Below are 13,631 nucleotides of genomic sequence, written 5' to 3' on the forward strand. Positions count from 1 at the left end.
TCTAAAGAACCTTATCTTTGAATATCCTACAGTTGGTGGGGAATATAATTGTACAATGTCAATATTTAACATTCATAAAATCGACCATTTTTAAATTTGATTTTCGAGAAACACACATTTGACATACCATACTTTGTTTTCATGTTGTACAAAAACATCATTGTCCCCAACTAAGTAGACTTTGAATTGCTACCACATCCAAAGAGAGGGGTGGTGGAAGAAGATTCCAGGCTTTTGAATAAGGTATCAGTGATATGAGCATTATCCCCTAGCTCAGCATTCTGAAATGCATATAACAACATTGCCTTCATGATAATCATATCCTGTGAGTAATCATCCATACCAACCTCCATTTGAATGCCTCCATTGCCAACTTGTGATGAAGATATATTATTGTTGTAGACATTCCTAATTGGTGAATCTGAACACAGTGGGAATTGAATAGGTCGTTTATTCAACCATTGTTTGTATGTTTCCTCTTTGAATCTTGTTATTAAGGAAACCTTCTCTCCATTTGACATTGTAGTGGGGTGCACCGGAAGTTGGAAGGTGGGTAACTCATTAGTACAATATTAATGATATTAGTAACCACGATAATGCAATTGGTTTATTGAAATTTTAGTATACCAAATAATTATTACCATCATTGATCTAGGATTGTGGCTAGAAGATTCCATGTTCCAAATGGCAAGGTGAAGAGGTTGTCCATTTTCATCTCTCAACAACTTGCGATATGTTTCTCCTCATAAGACCTTGTGACGTTTCTAAAAATAATATGGAGTAATATTTTCTGCATATGAACTCGATTTTGAATCTAGATCCTATAAACAATTTTCATACATTTTTATTCAAATTGGCATGGATTAAAAAAAATCAATTAGATAATTGAAATATAAATAGAATATGAACTCACTCGAGATGCAAAGGGAAAACTCCGCAAAGGACTTTGATCATCAATATGGAATGAGATGGAATTTGGAGAATTGGATTTTTTATATTATTGAGATTTTTTCCATGTATTTGAGAAAAATCAAAAATAAAATTTTGAGTGAACATCTAAAATTAATATCAAGAACCATATAACCACAATCTGAATTTCAGTATATTTTTGAGACCATTTTTCAAGAACAAGGTGACTTTAAGTGGAAAATGTATACTCTGAACTACTGTAATTTATGTGGATGTGTCCTAAAGGATAATTTGATATTAATGTGTCATTTTATGTGAAAATAAATTTTCAAATAGCTTTTAAACCCCATTGATGAACTAATAAGAATAAACCACATCAGTCCATTTAAATAATAAGCACACTGGTTTCTTTAAATAATACCTGCATCAATTTCCTGTGTTTAATTTTTTTTTACCATATCAGTGATCTTTTACATAAAAACACACTCATACATTTAAATAAAAAACAACACTAATAAGAAATTGTTTCCCGAATTTAGAAAAAAAGTGAATTACACTGTATCATTTCTATTTTAAATATATATCGCATTGTTCCGTTAAAAAAGAAATCGCACTGTTTCGGGATTTTGAAAATGAAAAAAAAAATCACGTTGGTGCATTGAAAAAATATGGCACCCCAGAAATGTCGCTGCACTTTTTATATAAACGCATCAGTGTGCTTGAGTACCGAATGCACCGATGTACACAAAAATTGAATAGAGAAAAAGCACGATCTTTTTTCTATTTTTAAATTTCAAAATCAAGTGGTAATTCATTTTTTGAAATCTAATTTCATAAAAAATTTTAAATGGTAAAAAATTATTCACCATTTCGTTCTTTTATCCAAATTTTCAAGGGAGTGATTTGCAAAAGAGATATACCAGGAGCATTGTGTAACAACATCAGAATATTTTGGCGTAGCAAAACTATTCAGAAGATCAAAAGCTAAAAGGCATGGTGATTCACTAAAAAACGTGCATAGTAAGTTATAAATTTTATTGTTTATTTTACTAATAAAAAAATTTACAATCTCTAATAGGGTTTAATTAAAAGAGAGATAATTTTCAAGAGAAGATTAGATGAGAGCTGAAAAATATTTTGGATCTGCTAAAAGATTAAAAGTTGAAAAGTACGGTGATTCACTCAATACCCTCGATAGCAAGAATCTTAAATTTTATTGTTAAAATATTCTACAATTTTTGTCAGATTTATTCACAATTAAGAAGAAAACAAATAAAGACTTGTATAATAAAAAATTTACTATATATTTCACTAGTAAAAAAGTTACGATCCTTTTTCCTATTTAAAGTTAATTAAAAAAAATCAATAATTACCTGAAACCCTTGCTTCCTCCTGTAAAATTTCACATTAGGGTTTAACTTTCTCTACCACTTCACAGTTACAGAATCACTTATTGGATTAGATCCAATCTTTGGCGGCCCTATCCATTTTTTTAAAAAAGAGATATATGTTGCGTGGCGTTCTATATGTAACATAATGCACTAATGTTACTTGAGTAATACAACGCACCTATAAATTATAACACCTTCGATTATGTCTCGTCTATTCATAGTTTCTCCTGGTGTAATATAAAGCATTGACGCTCTTATTCCTAATAGCATTGTTAAATCATTGTGGTGCACTAAGCCTTACAAATCGCAGTGTCAACCCTCTCTGATTTGAAGAAACGTCCATATGTTTTGTGGTCTCTCCTATGTAACATAACACACTGGAGCTACCTGAGTAACACAACACATTGATATATTATAACACTTATGATTTTGTGCAGTCTTTTCTTTGTTTTTCCCGATGTAATATAACGCAGTAGCGTACCAATTCCTAATAGCACTATTAAATCATTCTGTTGAGTTTGGCCTTACAAATCACACTCTCAGCCCTCTCATTTCTTCTTGAAAAATGGTTATATGTTGCACGGTGCACCTTATGTAATATAATGTACTGGGTCCACCTAAGTATTTTAATGCACTAGTATATTATAACACTTTTAATTAGTCCATTTTGTTCATCGTTTCTCCCAGTGTAATATAGCACATAAACACGTATGTTCCTAATAGCACCATTAAATAAATGAAGTTTGTTTAGTCTTACAAATCATACTGTCCTAATTTAAAATTATTTTTAAAATTTGATTTTCGAGGATGGTGTTGAGTAATTGAAATCTCGATGTGTTTAATCTCATAAAAACACACGTGTGTTTATTCAGATAAATGCACCAGCTACCAAAGATTTTTTTCCTGAAAATTATTCAATTTATTTGTAAAATATATCTAATGACTTTTGTATTGAATGGTACAGGTTATATATTCATAAAAAATGTCTCATAGGGTCTCAAGTAACAAAAATATTGATCGACATAATGACAACACATCAAAAAAATCAAAGAAGGAAAATTCTTTGTAAATTCTTTACAAAATTAATATGCTTAAACTATATCTAAGTTTAAATAATATGTATTAGTTGGTGTGTGTCATGGAGAGCCACAAAATGAAGAAGGTTTATAAGAATATTTCTAATCTAAATTCAAATGATCATAAAATGTTGATGGAAAAATTACAGAATGATGAATCAGGTGAATGAAAAAATACTATTCAATATGATTTATTTATTTTTTCATTAATAATATACTTAATAATATTAGATAACATGTTTCAAACAATATATTAATTCATGTATGTTTAATATTCTATAGGGAGCGGTTCAAATCCCATTCTTGATAATGATATCTTAGCTCTTGAAGTAGCAACCTCCGTCTTCTAGTTACCTGCTAGAGGATTTTTCATGGGCTTGCACTTCTCCATGTGGAATCTCCTGAGTATCTCATTGGCATACTTTCCCTAAGACACAGTAGTCATTGTTAAGTTGGTTTGGTAGTAAGCTAATGGCGGGAAGAGCTCTGGTGGAAACGAGGGTTTGACACTCACGGACTCATCAAATTGAGGTTTCAAATCTTGAGAAGAACAGGGCCAGAGCGACAAAGCTCCACACAAAAGGATAGACTCTGACCCGACAAATGGAAAACGTGGGGTCCATAGGGACCCCATCTTACAAGCAAATAATGATGAACAAGCCAACAACATGGGATGGGGTGAAGATAGCAAGTTATGAAAGGTCAAATAAGGAAGATTTGACCAGCAAGGGGAGGAACGACACTATAGGTAATGGAGACAATAACAATCAAAAAATGAAAGAAAAGGATGACAGTAAAAGAACAGAAAGCAGAGTCAGAGAGAATCCAACACAAGCACATTTCGCTCATGAAAACAAATAGGGAAAGGAGCAAGCAGGAGCAAAGGAAGAGGCTCTGAATCAAGATAAAGAGGAACAAGGGGGAACAGCATCAACATTTAACAGAAAGAAGAACCAGGGTCCATGTAAACCCAAAGCTACAGAAACCCTAAGGGTTGTGATATCTGACCCGGAGATTCAGGCATACCGGGATCACATGATTGAACATGCAGTGATCTGCAGATTCATGGGGTTCTGGCCAACAGAACGGGCATTGTGTCAATGGATAAAGCAACAGTGGAAACCCAAAGGTGATGTTAGACTGCACTTAGGAGCTAAAGGTTTTTTTACTGTTGTTTTCTCAAATTTAGAAGATAAGGATAGAATATTCGATGGAGGGCCTTATTTCTTTGCCTCTGCGGGCCTTTACATAAGGCCATGGAAACCCAAATTTGTACCAAAAAATGAAACCTTCAAGTAGGTACCAGTGTGGATACACCTTTTTTCCCTACCAATTGATTATTGGGGACATGAAGTTCTAGAACAAATAGGTAATAAGCTAGTAACCTTCATCAAAGCCTCAGAAGTGACTCTGCAAAAAAGGTACATGTCTTGTGCCAGAATCTGTGTGGAAATGGATGTTTTGAGGGCTTTGCATGAGGGCCTTTGGCTAGAATATAGGGATGAGGTTTATTTCCAAGCCATAGATTATGAGAAAATACCATTCCGCTGTAGAAAATTTCATGGGCATGGTCATTTAATCAGAGAATGCCCACTGAACAAAGTAGTAGGAGATCACAAGGATGGAAAAGTAGAGAAGAACAAGGAAATCTTTACCAGACCGAAAGCTAAACAAAGAGAAAATAGGATATGCCAAACCAAGGCAAGCACCTCACAAGGCAACATAAGCAATGCTTTTGAAATCTTGGAAACTGAAATGGAATCAGAGGACAACATCAAAGAACAAAAAACCACTGAAATAATCAAAGCTACAACAGGGCCTGAAATAAAAGAACCAGAGGGGAACCCTTTGAGCATAGTGCTCCAGGTTCAAGAAACAATAGAGGGGGTTGAAGAAGACTCAGAAATGCTCATAAGTGAAATCGGAAGCGAAGATATGGAACTCAATGATATACTAGAGCAAGAGGGTGTGGATCTACCAAACATGGTGGAAAACTGGAAAAAGAAGGGAATGGAACACATATCGGAAGAGGAAGTAAAGAGAATTAATGACATACTCATAGCATGACAAAGAGAAGAGATGGAATTGCAAAGCAAAATCTTGGGTATAGCTAAAGGGTTGGGAGTCCAGACACAAGGCCTGCATCAAACCTCCTTAAGTTCCAAACACTGAAAAAAAGAGGACGCAGAACCAACAATGAAGCATTGCAAGAGCTGGGACAAATGCTCTTAAACTCCAGTAAGATGAAAGCCCTAGAGGCTTTTTCTCTAAGCTCCTAAACTCTGTTTAAAATGAAAATTATTTCTTGGAATGCTAGAGGGCTAAATAGCCAAACAAAATAGCATCTTTTAAAGAAGAAAGTCCAAAAGGAATAACCAGACATAGTGTTTATAAAGGAAACTAAATCTTCAAGTAGCATGATATTCAATATAAGCAAAAAATTAGGCAAGCATATGGAATATTTGGAGACTGCCAACAATGGATTGGAGGGAGGCTTAATCACTCTATGGAATCCACAAGTAATCAAGATCCTCTCCTCTGAGGTAGCCAGATCCTTCATAGTTGTAGAAGCTCAAGTTGTAGGAAACTCTGAGACCTATATGTGCACTAATGTCTATGGTCCACAGAAGCTAGAGGACAAGTTTCTTTTTTTGAGAACTCTGCTTAACCTGAAGCTAAGGTATCCCCAAGCAAAGGAAATCATAGGAGGGGACTTCAACATGATAACCATCCTCATGGAAAAGAAAGGAGGTATAAGGAAACTCAACAAAGACTCTGAAGCTTTTCTAGACTTCATCAAGACGGCTAATTTAGTGGACGTTTTCCGATAAGTGGTACTTTCACATGGAACAACAAAAGGCGAGGTGAAAGGCAAATAGCTTCTCTTCTAGATAGTTTTGTAGTTTCAGAAGGTATACTACTGGAAGGAATTATATTGGAATCAAATATTCTTCCCAGTGGAGGGTCAGGCCACTGGCCCATTACATTGACTGTTGCTATCCAAGTACTCCAAGAAACAAACCTTTTAGATTCAAAAAATTGTGGCTCCCCCATTCTAATTTCATATAGCAAATTGAACAATGGTGGAAAGAACCTGTGGGCATTGAAGGCACCAAAATGTATAGGTTACAAGGTAAGTTGAGTTACATTAAAGACAAGATTAAAATCTGGAATTGAGAAGTCTTTGGGAACTGTTGAGGGCCCCGAAATCGGGTCAACAACAAGGGGGATACCCACCCGGTCCGGAACCTGGTTGGCGGCTCCTTGCCCGTTTGGTGTAGCGGGTCCGACTGGGGATAATGGGACCAGCTTCCCAATTTAAAGGGGTGTGTGTGTGTAGAGTTTGATTATGTTGGTTCTGGAAGTAATTTAGAGCTAACTCAAATCTAACTTATAAACTAAATCTATGCTATTGTAATCTAATGAAAACAACACATCTAATCTACGCTAACCCGGGATATAACTCTTCTATCATGCGATCTAAAAAGATTTCGAACAATAACTGGTAATAAAGATCATTCAGCTATCATAAGAATATAAATCAATTAAGATGAACCATTCTGCATAAAAAGTTAGGCAAAACGGTTGTGAACAGCATATCGCATAATAAGTCATTCATATGTCAAGCATAAACAAATGATTCCACTGTACAGAAGTGCCAAATGGTAACCCAAACATCCATACATTAACATATAAACAACTAAAACTGCATAACACTTTAAGAATATAAGCAAAAATTCGCCAAGAGATAAAAGTACCATTAATGACTGATTTTCACTCACAAACTTCAAGCAATAACGATTTATCTCTACTTACTTCTAACATCTACCAAGAGTACAGAAATGCAACATCAGTAGCAGACATTAAAATGCAAACATAAATAAATCTCGATCCTTCCATTCATCAAAACCTCCACTGAGGGTGCAAAAGTGCATGTTCCGAGGACAAGTTTTTTGACAAATTTCTGGACCCTTCTCCAATGCAATGAGAAGGGTTAAAATACTACTTCCTAATTCTAATAATAGTATCATTACAAAATTTTAGGATACAGTTTTCAAATGACCGTCCTTTTTCTAATCTAGTTAAAAGAGAAAAAACAACATCCTAAATGAAATCATTTGTGAACTTGGTCTTTGAAGTTGCAAGTATCCAGCATAGGCTTGAGAAGAGTCGGCTGGCTGATTTCTGCGCTGAGCTGGGCTGCGAAAACGGCATCTATGAGAGCTGGCGCTACCTTCTCGGCTACTTTCGTAATGCACTTCACCATCATCCATTGGCTTTGTGGTTTAACCAAGTACGTCCAGTAACCTTCCCAATTCAGCCTAGCCAATGCTTGGATTGCTTTCCCTTTTGCCTGCGCTTTCTGCCTCCATTCTGTCTCTAGTTGCAACTTGTTTGGTAGGTACCCCGGGGTGGTCTCTGTAATTAAATTGGCCCTGTGTACATTTTCATTTACACAGTCGATAAGAATGCACACCTGTGTCGCTGCTGTCTCTGCTGCTTGCTCCTCCTGCGTGATTTATTCGTCCCATTTATTAAAAAGCAGGTCCTTATGATTTTCATTAATCCTGGGTGCCCCTACTCTTTTCCCTTCCTCATCATCTTGTCAAGTCAGATATTTTTTCACCCTCTTGTCGTTCTGATCATAGTCGCTGCACAATTCCACCACCTGACTGGTGATTTTGTCGCTCAGCTCACAAAAGTGCCTCCACTGTGATATTTTATGTCCCAACTCTTCTTGTTGCTGCAGTAGTTGCTCGTTCAAGCCAATGGACTCCGAAATAAACTCTGCCAGCTTAGGCTCATCTTTATGCATTTCTTGCACCGTTTGCAGTTGTTTTTCTTTTTCTTCAAGACTTTTTTGATAGCCTATCTGCATCTGTTGAAAGTCTTCATGTAGCTTTTCGAGCTGTCTGGAAGCTTCAGTGTTCGCGTTGGCTTGTTGCAACTGTTGTTGTAGCAATTGTATATGATTTTCTTGTTCCTTTAAAAGTTGCTGAACTTCAGAGGCCTTGTCAATAGTTGCAGAAGCATATGCTCCTGCAATCTGAGACAACTTCGTGAGATTTTCGGTCGAATTATTATTTGGGTCTTTCCACAAGACGTCCAAATGTTCAGCATTTTGAGACAGCGTATTCTCAAGGTTTCTCTTTTTCTCTATCTCCTTACAACTTCTTTGTGTTGGGGACTATAGGATACATCCAGTGGGGGAATTTCTTCTACGTTAAGTAGAAGTTCTGAGGTTGGAGCGATAGGAAGGTGTTCAGCTTCTGTGGGGCTACTGACCATGGTCGAAACGACTTCTTGCACCACCTGTGTATTATTCACAGGTGTTTTCGAGTCTTGCCCTTCAAGATTGATCAATTCATTGAAGGTTTCCCACTCTTTATCTAGCTTTGTCGTGACAAGTGGTGCTTCGATGATAGGAGGGGGGACATCTCTTGGTGGTGAGGCGATAACTTGCTTTTGAGACATTGTACTTGACTCAGCTATGTCTTTGGTTGTTTCTTCGTTTTTTCCTTGTTCGTGACCAGACTCTTCAGGATGCTCAGATACTTCTTGTGTGGCGTTGGACTTAGATCTAGAAGTACTGGAGTTTTCACTGAGGCTGATGCACGGAGTCGGTTCTCTAGTAGGTATTTGCAGCCTCTCCAGTGGAATACTAGCCAGCCTTCTTTCTCTGTATAACGTGAATTTCTGGAGGTCACCTGAAGACAACCTTGACTGAGCTTCCCGCAAAATTTCTTTGAGCGAGCTCTTACTCTGAAAGAGATCATCAAACATATCTTTCTTTCGAGAGAACACTCTTATCTTGACATTCGTTGTGAATTCTTGGGCCACATTATTTGGGTCGAATGGCCTCGCTGGGAACTTAAATAATTGAAGACACGTCACATTCTCCACCTCGCCAAAAGCGTGTCCTACATCGAACAAAGAGAATGCCCCACAAGTGACGGGAAATTAAGGCCAAATGGCCTTCTTTTTGTCCTTTAGTTCCTTGGTCAAGCCGCCTTCAGAATAGGTTTGATAAGCGATTTCCCGGGCCAAAAGTTTATCAGGGATATATAGGGGTAGGACATGCGGAGGTACAGTGCTTCACAAAACTCTAATGTAAGTAAACCATTCTTCCCCAAACCATCTTGCGACGGGGATGATGTCAATTTGGGCCTCGGGGGAGCACCTTGGGGGGTCCTTATCGTATATCATTCTATATAGGGGCAAAATAACCCGATGGCAAATCTGGTAAAAATGAGGGGCAAACTAGGAATCCCATAAGATTTTATGATAAACATGGATGGGTAATGGGTCTTGGGTAGTCCATTTCCAACCCATAGTAGGAAAATTAGATACAAGACAAACAGAATCCATAATATAGGTAGACAGATAAAAAGGAGGATAGACCCTTTGAGAGAAGGATCTCTTAGACCGGTAATTGAGAACAGCCGTGTATAGAGTATCTGAAAGGATTTTGGCCCAATCTAGGATGTCGGCGCTAGTGGCAGCATCAATTAATGGTAGCCATTCAGATGAAAACTTGTTGATATCGGGCATGCCGAATAACCTACAGAGCATGGCTGCAGCAAAACAATATGGAGAGGTGAGGGAACCAGTGCTGTACATACCGTTTTTATCCTTTTTTAGCGGCTCGTCTCTTCTAGACCATTCTTTAGTGGTGTCTGATAGATCTGGATTCTCTACCGCGAACTTCTTAACAAATTCTGCATTATAGGTCGCGGATGATACATAAGCTTTAGATCTTGGGCAGCAAACGATCCTACGAGCCCATGTCCATGAACTTTGAATTGTCTGCCCTTCAATTCTGCATCATCCAATATCCACTTGATCATATCTGTGTATGGTAGAATTTTGGGTCTTGCCGCTATTTTGTGAAGGAATGAACATGCTAGGTCTTCCAAGGATGGCTCAGAAGAGCGTGGTGCGCTCGCGACAGCAGTCACCTTCATTATTCTAGGTTTTTCTTCCTCTAGCAGCCTGTACATGCCTTCCCATGTTGATATCCCTGCGTCTTTGTTGCAGGCAGTGTCTTTGTACAAGGGTGCCATCTCCTTGGTCTTCTCTCTTGCTTCGGAGCTTGGAGCTTTGTTCTTCTTTCCCATTTCGCTTTGCGTTTCTGTCTGAGTCGTCTTCGCGTTTTGTTCCTGCAGGTTATGAGTGAAATGGAAATGACTGATCCAGAAAGGTGATGGGAGAGTTTTAAATGCAAGAGATAAATCAAATATGCCACCTTACGTGAAGAAAATCTCTACCAAGGCACGCGTCTTTAATCCATTTAATAACTGACAACTAATTCATTTACTATCATTAAAAGCGCATGATTTCGGGTCAGATTATAGTAAGTGGCTTTTTCTTTGAATGGCGCGCCCGAGGGATTCGTACCGAAGTGATTTATGATTTGCTGACGTAACCTCGCATGTCGCGCGATCGCTAATCGTGTCATCGCAAATCGCATGGATGTGGCATTGCAGCGATCGCAATATCGCAGATCGCAGGAATTTGATGTTCACAAAATCTTGCCTGGCTCATTTCTGCGATATGCGATCTAGCGATCGGCGTTATCACAGATCGGCGAATCTTTAAGTTTTCTTCATGAGCGTTACTAATTTGCGATGCGATGTCATTATTAACACGAGGATGATGTGCATAAAAAGGGAAATGAAGGTGTTTCCTATCTTTTGCAATGCGACCTCAAGGTTTTCTCTTTTATCATAGACTTAGGCTTTAAAATACCTAAGAGGCTTTTTCCAAGCGTATGATTGTGACTTCAAAAAAGAAACTCTTGCTTTTCCTAAAAATTAACTAAGGGTCCCCATTCATTCAGTATCATGGCTGATACTTAATTGAATAAGGGGGGGTGTTGCTGGCCACAACAATTGGCGATTCACCTGGGAGAACCAGTTATCTCTGCTTTTATATTGACGCTTTGAAACTCCTGAAAAATTTTTCTTAAAGAAAAACTTGAACTTTATTATAAAAAGATAAAAGCAAATGATACTTCAAACTGTCAATGATGTTTCGTTTCAACCTCTTTCTATTTCAATTACTTGCATCTTCAGCTTGTGCTTTGCATTTAAATCAGTCGTTACTTGGTCTTGTAAAATATAAAATAAAGTCTTCTCTATGTATCAGCCCTTTTTAAATATGCTCCTTTGTCGCAGGTAGAGCCTCTGCTACCAGCAGGCGTCCATAGCCTCGACAGGGTTACCTATTACCCAGCAATGATCCTTTATCTTGCTTAAGGTTATTTACAACTTTTTTCAGAGAAAATCCTTCCTTTTTTTTGACACTTTTTCTTTTTTACTCTCTAAAGAACAATGTCTTGGTTTGGTGGCCAAATTATAACACAGTCATTCACTTGATTTATACTTTTGCTGAACAAGCTGGCTCGTGCTGAGACCCCTTGTCTTTTGATTGCAACAATCTTGAGTCATTGCCCTGTTTTGGTAGACAGTTTTGGCAAAGTCAGCAAGTTATAATATCTGTGATCATGATAAGCCGGCTTGTGATGAGACCTCTCATTCTTTGAGATATAGTGTCTTTTTAGATTATTCCTCTGAATGCTGTGTTTTCCTTTAGCAGGGAGGAAGTCAAAGTTTTCTTTCCTTAAGAAAGTTCTGGACGACAATGATAGGGCTGTTTTTGGTAATGGCTACTTTCACAGAGAATTTTTTATTTTAATATTGATACCTTTCATTGTGCTGACCTAAAACAAATCCTTCACTGAGATATCTTTCTTCAATTTTTTCGGTGGTTGAAACTATCATCATATCCGGGTTAAAGTTCTATTGATAATAAAGATCAAATTCCTAAAAGATTTGCTGCTCATAGAAGCGGAGGTTTCAAAAAATTTTAACAGAGAAAAGGCATCTTTAGTAAATGCCAAATGTCGTTTAACCAAAACAACATTATTATGAGAGGCAAACATTCCCTAGGGTTATGTAGAGAATATGAATAACTTTGCCTATCGATTTATTAAAAGTAAACCTAATAACCTAACTAAATTACTCCTACTCCTATTCTAACTATATACAGGAAATAACTATGTGAAATGAAATTTCCAATGGAACCATCTATTCATTATTATTCCTAGCCATATGAATCTTCCAAGCATGAGTAAAAAGAACCAAACTTTCCTTGGATCATAAATATTGGTTGTGGAATAAGAACATACAACCTCAATTGGCATTCTATCTGATTTTCCTTTCTCATGAGAGCTCTTTTCCAACTGGATACCTATTGGATCATAAAAATTAGGATGAATTTCTATTATGAATTGATGATCTCTCAATAGGAAGGATAACAAGTCAAATTGTGAATATGTTTTTTTAGTTTCAATGGCTTCTAACCTGATGTTTGTTAACGCTGAGTTTTTAGCGATTTCGTTTGAAATGAAAGTTCTCATATATAAATCGCTAAAACTTAATCTATCAAAAGTTTGAAAATTTAAAAAGAAATCTGATTTTGTACAAAATGAGTGCAAGTGAGAAAGAAATGATTGGGTATTTATACAAATAGTGTTACCGCACAGCTGGGATTTACTTGTAACATCTTGCTCTTCACAAAAACTGGCCAGGTTTTGTGAATCAGGAACTAAGTTATGATTGCGAACAGGGATGGCGCATTCCTCATGATATGAATCATAGATCGGGGTATTGTCTTGGATAGTAAAATTATTCAAATGAGCTTTTACTTTGAGATGAGGATCGGCTGATATGATTTCTGATTTAAGATGTTCCTTATTATCTGACCCTAGTTGAGTTACTTGAGATAACTCAACAACATCATCATTGTCAAAGTAACTATCGCAAAAGACTCTACAGATTTCCCTAGGTTCCTCTTTTTCATTATATGTTTTCAGACAAGGGAGGTCAGGAAGCTCTCATTTGTCATTGATCAAAGGCTGTGTTAAAGCGGTCTCTTTATCTTGAAAACCTAATGATGAGTCGTTTGAATAACCCTCTGTGTTTTTTGAGATATGCTTGATATTGAGAGGGGAAACATTGTCATCACTAAAAACATTGGGATAAAGAGAAAAATGTGAATCTGGAACAATGCATTTAAAAACATCATGAAAAAAAAAAAATTCATCAGATTCATCATAAACATCGGGCTTTAGATCATACCTTTGTGCGCTGATACTTTCTGAAAGAGAAACAGTTGGTTGATCTAACCTTGGCATCAACATTCGTTGATTGGAAATGATATTGTCTGACTTTATGTCAGAGTCATCTTCTGG

This window comes from Pinus tabuliformis, chromosome 2_1 (genome assembly GCF_031772625.1).
Source record: "Pinus tabuliformis cultivar Carrire ecotype Pingquan chromosome 2_1, CPIR1, whole genome shotgun sequence".
NCBI lineage: Eukaryota > Viridiplantae > Streptophyta > Pinopsida > Pinales > Pinaceae > Pinus > Pinus tabuliformis.